Genomic DNA, 12,252 nt, shown 5'->3' with positions numbered 1-12,252 from the left:
AACAGCACCTGCTATCCAGATAAGTGCTGCCGACAAAGATATTCAGGAGCACTGTCCATACAGGACCAAATTCTGTAAATAGTAAATAGTGTCGAACAATCGGCGCTGAAAGTTAGGCCCTGTTTATAGAAACAGTCTACGACCTAACTAACTTTCGTAAATCTCTGAAGACATATCTCTTCAACAAAGCCTACCACAACGTCCAATAACTGTAACCACAACACCTTACCACTCGCCCTCCATTTCGATTGATTTCTTTTTAAGCCTGTATGCTTAATTTTATCATGTCAACCCATTCTCTATGTAACAACAATTGTAACTTCCACTCTGGAATAGCGAATGCCATAACGGAGCATTGTAAGCCACATTGAGCCTGCAAATAGGTGGGAAAATGTGGGATACAAATGCAACAAATAATAAATAAATACACTTAGCACTAGGACTGACGCATGACTTTAGACACGAGGATTTACACCAAGTAAACACTCAGATCTAAATTAGGTGTGGATCCCCCTTATTCTATAACAGTGCGCATAAATTCTAAGAATGCCCCTGATCTGCCCATGACCCTCCCATGGCCATGCCCCCTTTTTGGAGCCACTCTTAAAGTTTACTCACAGATCCACACAACTAAAAATGCGCGAGTAAATTTCAGTTAAGGCCAATTAGTGCTGATAATTGATTATTAGCAAAAGTATGTGCCCACATTTACATGTGATATATACTGATTTAAAATAGAAGGAAGATGTCTCTTTTGATCTGGAGCATTGGTTGGTACATTGTGCTGCTGGGTTCTCAGTGTGTGGTCAGTCTTCATTCATCCTGAAACTATCAATTCCTCAGCTGTCACTAAGGGGGAGGTGACCAGCATAGGCTATCATTTAGTCAGGTTATTTAGCACAACTTCAGCTATTTTAGCACAGGGTCTCATTGCATAAAATGGGACCCTGTGCTAAAATAACCCGACTTAATGGTAACCCACATTGATAACTTCTTTCCCTAAACCCTCTAGTGGTTTTGCTAGGCCATCCATAGTAACCACATATTTTCCATTCTCTTAACATGCAGGTGATATGCATTGCCACAAATATTATTACAGATTTATGTGTGCTACACAGGCTCCTGTCCCTATGTCTATATTCTGTCACAACTGGGCCTACATGAGTGCTTTCAGAGTATCCTTATCACAGGGTAATAGCTTATAGGTGAGCGCATAACACCCACCTACACCCTTACAATCACTAACCACTCTCATGGACTGAAGGTCCATCAAGCCCAGCATCCTGTTTTCAGCAGTGGTAAATCCAGATCACAAGTACCTAGCAACATAGGCGCCCCATATAAGAGACTTGGGGAGGCTTAGCCAAACCGTGACCTTCCCCTGGCTGCCAAACCCCCCCCCCAAACGCAGCGCTGCGGCCAGGCAGCTCTCGGACGGTCCCTTCGCTCCTTCCCGCCCTCAGCTCCCAGATCGACAGCCTTCCTGTCTGTTCCTTCCTCCCCCCCAGCTCCCCAATCGATAACCCTCCTGTCCTTTCCTCCATCCCCCGCACGCGTGTGTGTTTAACCCTTTTATTTTCAGTTGCAGCGACGTCAGTGAAGAAGATAGCACTGTGGGCTCGCCTCCAGCTTCCCTCACACAGTGTCCCGCCTTCTGCGATGATGTATTTCCTGTTTCCGCGAGGGCGGGACACTGTGTTAGGGAAGGGAGAAGCTGGGGGTGAGCCCACAGTGCTGTCTTCTTCACTGACGTCGCTGTGACTGAAAGTAAAAGGGTTAAACGCGCAGGGGGTAGGGAAGGAACGGAGAGGAGGGCTGTCGGGGAGCTGAGGGAGGGCAGGGAGAATCGCTGGACATGAATGGGTGGGCAGTGCAGGGGGAGAGAAGAGATCACTGGAATTGGAGAGAAGGGTAGGGAGAGAGAAGAGATCGCTGGACATGGAGAGGAGAGGAGGGCAGGGGGAGAGAAGAGATTGCTGGACATGGAGAGGAGGACTGGGGGAGAGAAGAGATCGCTGGACATGGAGAGGAGGGCAGGGGGAGAAAATAGATCGCTGGACATGGAGAGAAGGGCAGGGGGTGAGAAGAGATCGCTGGACAGGAGAAGAGGGGAGAAAGGAGAATTGCCGGACATGGATGGATGGACGGGAGGGCATGGGAGAGAGGAGAATTGCTGGACATGGATGGATGGAGGGGGAAGGGGAGAGAGCAAATTTGCTGGATATGGGTGGATGGAGGAGAGGGCAGGGGAGAATGGAGAGTTGCTGGGCATGGATGGATGGGAGGGCAGGGGAGAGAGGAGAATTGCTGAACATGGATGGATGAATGGAGGGGGCAGGGGAGAGGGGAAATTTGCTGGATATGGGTGGATGGAGGAGAGGGCAGGGAAGAGTGGACAGTTGCTGGACATGGATGGATGGAGGGGAGAGAAGTCAGGAAGGAGATGCACATGGATGGAGGGGAGGAAAGAGAGGAGAAATCCTGGACATGAATGGAGTGGAGGGCAGGGAAGAGAGGAGAAGTGTTGGACAAGGATGGAGGGAAGGAAAGACAAAAGAAGGACATGCACACGGATGGAGGGGAAGGGAGAGAGGAGAAATGCTGAACATGGATGGAGGGGAGGGAAGACAGAGGAAGTAGATGCAAATGGATGGAGGGGATTGAAGAGAAATGCTGGATATGGATGGAGGGAAAACTGCTGAATTTAAGGGCTGGTTCGGAACACTTTGAGGGCAGATACTGAAACTCGAGGAAGGATAGGGACAGGGCTACAGATGGTAGACAGGACGCATAAGGACACAGGAGGATGGTGGACATGGGGAGAGAAAAAATATCAAATGGAAAGAAGACACTGCATAAAACAGAAGACACTGAGATCAAAGCGAATAGAAAAACTAAATGATCAGACAACAAAGGTAGAAAAAAGTATTTTATTCAGAATTTATTAATTGGAATATGTCAGCTTTTGGAAATGTGCATCTGTGATATTTTTCATGTAAGTTTCAATTTTTCTAGTATTGCTGCATGCTGAGTCTGACTTCTTGCGATAACTTTCCAGTTCAGTATTTTGCCTTCATATCTGTTGTGGCATGTGTTTTTCATGTGTGATCAAGGTGCAGTATTCTGCTAGTGTGTAGTATTTGCAGCCCTTTTTGTTTTGTTTTGTTTTTTGTCACTAGGTAGTGTACTGGTGTTTTAGAGCCCAGTGTAATTACAGTCCTGGCTTTCCACGCATAAGATTGTAGCTCGTCCTGTCCTTGGAATTAGTGCTGTTATGGTTTGGTAAGGTTATGAGTTGTGTTTTTCCACAAGTTTGTGTATAGTGTTTTGCAGTAGAGAGATTGTGTGTTGGCCTTACTGAGGTGGCACCAAAACATCAGAAAGGGTGTAGAGCCTAAATCATGACACACTACCTCTTGAAGAATCTATATATGGTCGTTAATAAAAGGAGCACATTGTGAACACTATCCACCCTAAAAGGGTGTTTTGTGGCTCTATATGAGAATTGTGATATTATGATTCCTTCTTTCATATTGTTGACGGTCTGCATTTTCTGTATGGGTGGTATTAGGGTCTGTCCAGTGTAATATTTATGGTACAGTAAGGTTCTGAGTGTGTTTTTGCACAAATTTGTGCACAGTGTTTTGCAGTTGAGCAATTGTGGTTAGTATATGCTTTGAGCAACCACTTTATTCTTTGACATATGATACATATCTAATATCTAAATTTAATAAAATGTATTAATTGTGACTATTTTATTTTTAATTATTTTTTTCTGTGTGTTGTCAGACAATTATGGATGTAAGCCCCACCCCCTTTAGCCTCCCCAAACAGTTGGGCCACCGACCACCTATGCCTAGCAAGATCCCAAATAAGTAGTGGATTTTCCCAAGTCCATTTTAATAATGGCTTATGGACTTTTCTTTTAGGAAGCTATCCCAACCTTTTTTAAACCCCACTAAGCTAAATGCTTTTGCCACATTCTCTGGCAACGAATTCCTGAGTTTAATTACTTGCTGAGTGAAGAAATATTTTCTCTGATTCATTTTCAATTTACTACTTTGTAGCTTCGTTTCGCTGCCACAGCACAATGAGCAAAGGGTTTCAAAGTATCGTCAACAATGACTCCTAGATCCTTTTCCTGGTCAGTGACTCCTAACATGGAATCTTGCATCACGTAGCTATAGTTTGGGTTCCTCTTTCCCACATACATCACTTTGCACTTGCTCAAATTAAAAATCATCTGCCATTTGGATGCCCAGTCTCCCAGTCTCGTAAGGTCATCTTGCAATTTTTCACAATCCTGTTGCAATTTAACAACAAGTAGATGTCTATAGCACATCCCTGATTCAATTCTCCGTCACCCAGTCAAAGAATTCAATGAGATTCGTTTGGCACGATTTCTCTTTGGTAAAACCATGTTGTCTCGGATCTTGCAACTTATTGGCTTCCAGGAAATTCACTATCCTTTCCTTCAGCATCGCTTCCATTACTTTTCCAATAACCGTAGTGAGGCTTACCGGCCTGCAGTTTCCAGCTTCTTCCCTATCACCACTTTTGTGAAGAGGGACCACCTCTGCCCTTCTTCAGTCCCACGGAACCTCTCCCGTCTCCAGTGATTTATTAAACAAATCTTTAAGAGCACCCGCCAGAACCTCTCTGAGCTCTCTCAATATCCTGGGGTGGATCCCGTCCGGTCCCATGGCGTTGTCCACCTTTAGGTTTCCTAGTTGTTCATACACACTCTTTTCCATGAACGGAGCTATATCCACTCCATTCTCATATGTACTTTTCCCAGTCAATCGCAGTCCTTCTCCAGGATTTTCTTCTGTGAAAACAGAACAAAAGCATCTATTTAGCAAATTTGCTTTTTCGTCTTCATTATTTACATAGCGGTTTGCAGCATCTTTCAGTCTCACAATTCCCTTTTAGTCATTTTCCTTTCACTAATATACCTGAAGAAATTTTTGTCACCCCTCCTTACCTTTCTAGCCATTTGTTCTTCTGCTTGTGCTTTCGCCAGACATATCTCTCTCTTGTCTTCTTTCAGTTTCATCCGGTATTCCTCTCCGTGTTCTTCTTCTTGAGTTTTTCTGTATTTCTGGAACACCAACTCTTTAGCCTTTATTTTCTCAGCCACTTGCTTGGAGAACCATATCGGTTTTATTTTTCTCTTGCTTTTATTTACTCTCCTTACATAAAGGTTTGTGGCCCTATTTATAGTTTCTTTCAGCCTGGACCTCCGTTCCACTTCTCGTACGTCCTCCCAGCCCATCAGCTCCTTCTTCAGGTATTCCCCCATTTTACTAAAGTCAGCATGCTTGAAATCCAGGACTCTGAGTTTTGAGTGGTCGCCCTCCATTTCAGCTATCATATCAAACCAAACCGTTTGATGGTCGCTGCTGCCCAGGTGGGCACCCACTTGGACCTTTGACACACTATCCCCATTTGTGAGCACCAGATCCAGCGTCGCTCCCTCCCTCGTGGGTTCGCATTCCCTAGTTTGTTTGCTTCCCTAATTTCTGATAACATTTCTTTATCTATATCTTCATCCTTTTCCCCTTTACACATGGAATTTCAATCCATAGGGATTCCAAGATGTGTTTTGTTTCCTGCAGAACTTCCAATCTATTGGATTCAATGCCCTCCTTAATATACAATGCTACCCCTCCACCAATTCGATCAACCCTATCACTGCGATTTAATTTGTATCCTGTTATGACAGTGTCCCACTGATTATCCTCCTTCCACCAGGTCTCAGAAATGCCTATTATATCTATTTTTTCATTTAGTACAATGTAATGAGATTGAAGGGGGGCAGACTCAAGAAAAATGTCAGGAAGTATTTTTTTCACGGAGAGAGTAGTGGATGCTTGGAATGCCCTCCCGCGGGAGGTGGTGGAAATGAAAACGGTAACAGAATTCAAACACGTGTGGGATAAACATAAAGGAATCCTGTTCAGAAGGAATGGATCCTAAGGAGCTTAGTTGAGATTGGGTGGCAGAGCCGGTGGCGGGAGGCGGGGATAGTGCTGGGCAGACTTATACGGTCTGTGCCTTGAAGAGGACAGGTACAAATCAAAGTAGGGTATACACAAAAAGTAGCACATATGAGTTTATCTTGTTGGGCAGACTGGATGGACCATGCAGGTCTTTTTCTGCCGTCATTTACTATGTTACTATTCTGACTCTCCCATTTTATTTCTTAGGCTTCTGGCATTCGCATATAGACATGTTTGTTCCTATTTACATCTTGCTTACCAGTTGACAGTGATAATGTGCCATCTTGAAAATCTGTCTGCTTTTTATTTAAAGACTTCTGGTCTACTATGCTCTGTATTGCAACCTCGCTATCGGGATGCTCTATCGTCCCTGTTTTGGTGATATCTTTGAAAGATACCTTATTCCGAACCATGCGCTTTTCAGACTGTCAGCTTTCCCTCGGTTTCTAGTTTAAAAGCTGCTCTATCTCCTTTTTAGATGTCGATGCCAGCAGCCTGGTCCCACCCTGCTTAAGGTGGAGCCCATAGTTTTGGAATAGGCTCCCCATTCCCCGGACTGTTGCCCAGTTCCTAACAAATCTAAAACCCTCATCCCTGCACCGTCATCTCATCCATGTATTGAGACTCCGCAGCTCTGCATGTGTTGGGCCCTGTGCTTGGAACGGGGAGCATTTCTGAAACTGCTACTCTGGAGGATCTGGATTTCAGCTTTCTACCTAGGAGCCTGAATTTGACTTCCAGAACCTCCCTCCCACATTTTCCTATATCATTGGTATCCACATGTACCAAGACAGTCGGCTCCTCCTCATCACTGTCTAAAATGCTATCTAGGTGGCACATGAGGCCTGCCACCGTCACACCAGGCAGACACCAGGTGATCCTCACGTCCACCAGTCACCCAGCTATCTAAATACCTAATAATCGAATCACCAGCTACAACAGCCATCCTAACCCTTCCTCCTGGGGTATCTGCATAACTTAGGCACTAACACACAAACTCTATGTCTGGCGTAAGTTCTCACACTTAAATGTTAAGTGCATGGGCTCCTACCACATATCCTCTGGGCACCTAGTTATAGGCACACTGTTCTAGAACTGCCTTTTATGTGGCCACCATGCCTTCTCTTTTTAATGGGCAGCTTGCTTCTTGTGGGCTGTACCCTGCATGTCCCACCATTACTCCATCAGCTAAGTCTTCTAGCACTGAATAAAAAGTCCAGACCTTGAGACATCAGCGCAAAACGCTGGCCTTCTGTTTAAACTGGAGGAGGCAAGATAAGTGCACTTTGATTATGTCTATATTGTTTAGAGAGTTGTAAATTTTCATTGCATATGCAGACTGTTGCATTTATATATGTGGAGTGTTTTTTTGCCAGTGATGAAGAGTTTTTAGCTCTGAAAGATTTATCCTGGGGCTCTTTGAGGCATTTTCCACCCACAATTATTACATTAGCGGATCTGATTGAGGGTTGTATTTATAGTATATTTTGTGTAATCTTTAGCATATTGCATGACAGAGTATATTTTTCTTGTCTGAGCCAACCCTAACCCCAGCAGTCCCAAACAGCACATTGTAGTGCTTTTATATTTTTTTCTGCCCAGGAGTCTGAATTATTCCTGAGAAAATTGGCTTTGTGTAAGCTCTGCTTTCATACATGGTGATGTCTTTGTGAACGTGGAGGAGCATAATCGAACGGGGTGGCAAGTTTTCCTGGGGCCGTCCTCACAGGACGGCTCCGTGAAGGGGCGGGGCGTCCATCTTTCGTTTCGATAATACAGTCGGGGACGCCCAAATCTCAACATTTAGGTCGATCTTAGAGATGGTCGTCCCCGATTTTCTGCGACAATGGACACCAAGAACGCCCATCTCAGAAATGACCAAATCCAAGCCATTTGGTCATGGGAGGAGCCAGCATTTGTAGTGCACTAGTCCCCCTGACATGCCAAGACGCCAACCGGGCACCCTAGGGAGCACTGCAATGGACTTCATAAATTGCCCCCAAGTGCATAGCTCCCTTACCTTGTGTGCTGAACCCCCCAACCCCCCCCCCAAAAAAAACCCACTTCCCACAACTGTATACCACTACCATAGACCTAAGGGGTGAAGGGGGGCACCTACATGTGGATACAGTGGGTTTCTGGTGGGTTTTGAAGGGCTCACATTTATCACCACAAATGTAACAGGTGGGGGGGAGATGGGCCTGGGTCCGCCTGCCTGAAGTACACTGCACCCACTAAAACTGCTCCATGGACCTGCATACTGCTGTCAGGGAGCTGGGTATGACATTAGAGGCTGGCAAAAAAATATTTAAAAAAAATTTTCAGGGTGGGAGGGGGTTGGTGACCACTGGAGGAGTAAGGGGAGGTCATCCCCGATTCCCTCCAGTGGTCATCTGGTCAGTTCGGGCACCTTTTTTGCTTGGTCGTAAGAAAAAATGGACCAAGTAAAGTCGCCCAAGTTCTCGTCAGGGACGCCCTTCTTTTTTCCATTATTGGCCGAGGACACCCATCTCTTAAGCACGTCCCAGTCCTGCCTTCACTACGCTGTCGACATGCCCCCGTGAACTTTGGTCATTCCCGCGACGGAAAGCAGCTGAGGGCGCCCGAAATCGGCTTTCAATTATGCTGATTTAGGCGACCCTGAGAGAAGGACGCCCATCTCCCGATTTGTGCACATACATCTGTTTTATAAATAGTCCTTTATTTATTTTATTTATTAGGATTTATTTACCGCCTTTTTGAAGAATTTACTCAAGGCAGTTACAGCAAGAAAAGTCAGACATAGGCAATAGACAATTACAGCAGTAAAAATATTCAAATAACAATGCAAAGTATGGCATAGTATGCTACATTACAATGTCAGTGCAATAAACAATAAAACATTTTAATAGCGTAGGGTGTAAGCAAGATGGAATATACTGTACAAATAGATAAGATAGTACCTCTATTTTAAAGAAAGTTGCACATGAAGTCAGAGAGGTGATTAAATATTTTCTCAGCTAGGGTAGGAGTGGATAAACATGTCCTGGTACAGTATGTGCAGCCGGTGCCACTCCTTGTGTGTATATGTGAGACTAACAAGTTAGTTAGTTCTTCCATTAAAAGCCTGGTTGAAGTGCCAAGCTTTCACCTGCTTCCTGAAGTAGAGATAGTCTTGTGTTAAGCGAAGCCTTTTAGGGAGTGCATTCCAGAGTGTGGGAGCTACTCCAGAGAAGGCTCGGTTATGGGTATCACATCTTGTAATGTCCTTCGGAATACCCGCTATGTCTGCAACAAACTTTCCTACATCCACGACCTCTTTATCTCTCATGCTCTCCATCTGCTTGCCCTTGCTGAGACTTGGCTTTGCCATGAAGAGTCTGCTTCAGCTGCTTCCCTGTGTCGTGGAGGTTACCTTTTCTCCCATACTCCTCGCCCGGTTGGCCACAGAGGTGGTGTCAGGCTAATACTGTCACCCTCTTGTAGATTTCAACCTCTTCTTCCACCTCAGTCTCACTGCTTTTCTTCCGTTGGTCCACTCCATCCGTGTATTCACTCCTGTACCTCTATGAGTAGCAATCATTTATTGACCCCCTGCTAGGTCTCTTTCTTCCTTTCTCATTGACTTCGAATCCTGGCTTTCCTTCTTTCTTAAACCTTCATCTCCTTCCTTCATTCTTGGAGATTTTAACATTCATGCTAATGATCCCTCTGACTCTTATGCTTCTCAGTTTCTCGCTTTAACATCCTCTTTCAATCTTCAACTGTGCTCCACTATCCCTACTCACCAGAGGCCACTGTCTTGATATTCTTCTCCAACTGCTCATTCTTCAGTTTCTGTGCCTCAGCTCTTCCCCTCTCTGACCATTATCTGATAATTTTCACACTTAAACACCCCTTAACCCCAGTCCCATCCAATCTCTACCAACACATTTAGGAATCTTCAGGCTATGGACTCTTCTACTCTGTCCTCCAGTGCTTCAAACCTCTTTGCAACCACTATGTTATCCAAGTCTGTGAATGAGGCTGTCTCTTCCTATAATACTATTCTCTCCTCTGCTCTGGATACTCTCGCTTCTCCCATTCCCCATTCTGTAAGGCGTACCAAACCCCAGTCTTGGCTGACCTCTAGAGTCCACTACCTATGTTCCTATAATGACATCCCAACCCCTCCCTTTGATTTAGGTATCCCCCCCCCCCCGAGCCTACCTGTATCCTTGTTGCTCCTAGTGGGAGCACTGAGGGCAGGAGCGAAGCTCACTTGCTCTTGCCTCTTGCAAATGGATGCAGTGACCTTTTATGCCGGGGGGGGGGGAGGATATTTTATAGTCTCACAGGCGGGGGTGCTTTTTGGAGTGGGATTTAGTAATGACAACCTAGTTATGCGGGTCTCAGCTGATACTTAGTGCCAGGGCCCAAATAGCTAGGCAGGTGAATTTAGGATTGCTTTATAGATGTCCTAAATTCACCCGCTTAGCTATGCAGGTCCCGGCACGGAATATTGCTGGCACCCGCATAACCCCTCCCCAATGCTGCCAATGTCCTGCCCCTGACCTGTCCATTTTTTTGTTGTGCAGTCTGTGGTGATGTTCAGCAGCACTGTCTGGTTAAATGCTGCTGAATATCTGCAGTTAGTTGGTGATAAGCTTTTGAGCTGTCCTACATTTGCCTGCTTAGCTACTGCTCGGTTAAATTGCTTTGTATATCAGTTGGTGTGTTTCTTGTCTGTCATTATGTCATCGCTTGCCTTCTATGTTGGATTTAATGTTGAGTTATATAAACATAATCAGTACTGCCAATGAGCTGTCATCTTCCTTTTAAGAGCTTAGCTCCACAACTGCTTATCAACAAAAGAGAACCCATGATGCTGAACTGTAATGCACTACTATTTCCTCCAAAGTGTGTGTCTGTCTGTGTCTGTTTTGTTTGCTTCTGCATCTCTGTCATATGTGTGTTGGCTCTGTGTATGACTGTGACTCAGAGACTAGAGATGAGGGTTGATCAATTTAAAAGGAGCAATTCCCTAACTGATATGTTACACTGTACCAAAGTTTCTATGCTGCACACATGCCAGGACATCCCCTGGGCAGGGGCATAGATGGAGTAGCTAGGCCTAAGGCAGGGTAGAGAAGGAGCTGGGTATGGAACAGAAACCAGACATGAAATAGGAACTAGGTGCAAAGAGAAGCTGGATAGCAGTAAACCCATTAAACTCCGAGTAGGCCCACCAAGAACTTTTATATCAGCAAGGGTGTATCTTCATGGCTCTCCTTATATATGTACAAGACACTCAATCGCAGGCGTTATTCAATCAATCTAGTGTTATCCAACCTCACATCCACTTTGCAAAACACTAGATCATAAACTTTAGCAACAGATATATATATATATATATAACATAAATACATAATGCCATACTGGGAAAAGACCAGTCCATCGAGCCCAACATCCTGTCCCCGACAGCGACCAATCCAGGTCAAGGGCACCTGGCAAGCTACCCAAACGTACAAACATTTTATACATGTTATTCCCGAAATTGTGGATTTTTCCCAAGTCTATTTAGTAGCGGTCTATGGACTTGTCCTTGAGGAAACCGTCCAACCCCTTTTTAAACTCTGCCAAGCTAACCGCCTTCACTACGTTTTCTGGCAACGAATTCCAGAGTTTAATTACGCGTTGGGTGAAGAAAAATTGTCTCCTATTTGTTTTAAATTTACTACACTGTAGTTTCATCGCATGCCCCCTAGTCCTAGTATTTTTGGAAAGCGTGAACAGACGCTTCACATCCACCTGATCCACTCCACTCATTATTTTATATACCTCTATCATGTCTCCCCTCAGCCATCTCTTCTCCAAGCTGAAAAGCCCTAGCCTCCTTAGTCTTTCTTCATAGGGAAGTCGTCCCATCCCCGCTATCATTTTCGTTGCCCTTCGCTGCACCTTTTCCAGTTCTACTATAACTTTCTTGAGATGCGGCGACCAGAATTGAACACAATACTCAAGATGCGGTCGCACCATGGAGCGATACAACGGCATTATAACATCCTCACACCTGTTCTCCATACCTTTCCTAATAATACCCAACATTCTATTCGCTTTCCTAGCCGCAGCAGCACACTGAGCAGAAGGTTTCAGTGTATTATCAACGACGACACCCAGATCCCTTTCTTGGTACGTAACTCCTAACATGGAACCTCAGCGGTGCAACTCATTGAACTTTGGTGTAATCAACGAGATTTACAGCACCCACCTCCTCAATGGCAAAACAGTA

The 12,252-nt window shown here is 45.0% G+C and overlaps 1 protein-coding gene across 1 annotated transcript in view; it reads left to right on the top strand.

Moving 5' to 3' along the window:
* The window catches only part of LOC115480665 (catenin delta-2-like), a 115,992-nt gene that overhangs the window by 34,336 nt on the left and 69,404 nt on the right, over positions 1 to 12,252 (top strand). The gene's annotated exons all lie outside the window — the stretch shown is intronic.

The sequence above is a fragment of the Microcaecilia unicolor genome, chromosome 1 (assembly GCF_901765095.1).
Source record: "Microcaecilia unicolor chromosome 1, aMicUni1.1, whole genome shotgun sequence".
Classification (NCBI taxonomy): Eukaryota; Metazoa; Chordata; class Amphibia; order Gymnophiona; family Siphonopidae; genus Microcaecilia; species Microcaecilia unicolor.
Note: the sequence above shows the minus strand (reverse complement) of the source record. Positions and strands in the feature narration are given on the sequence as shown.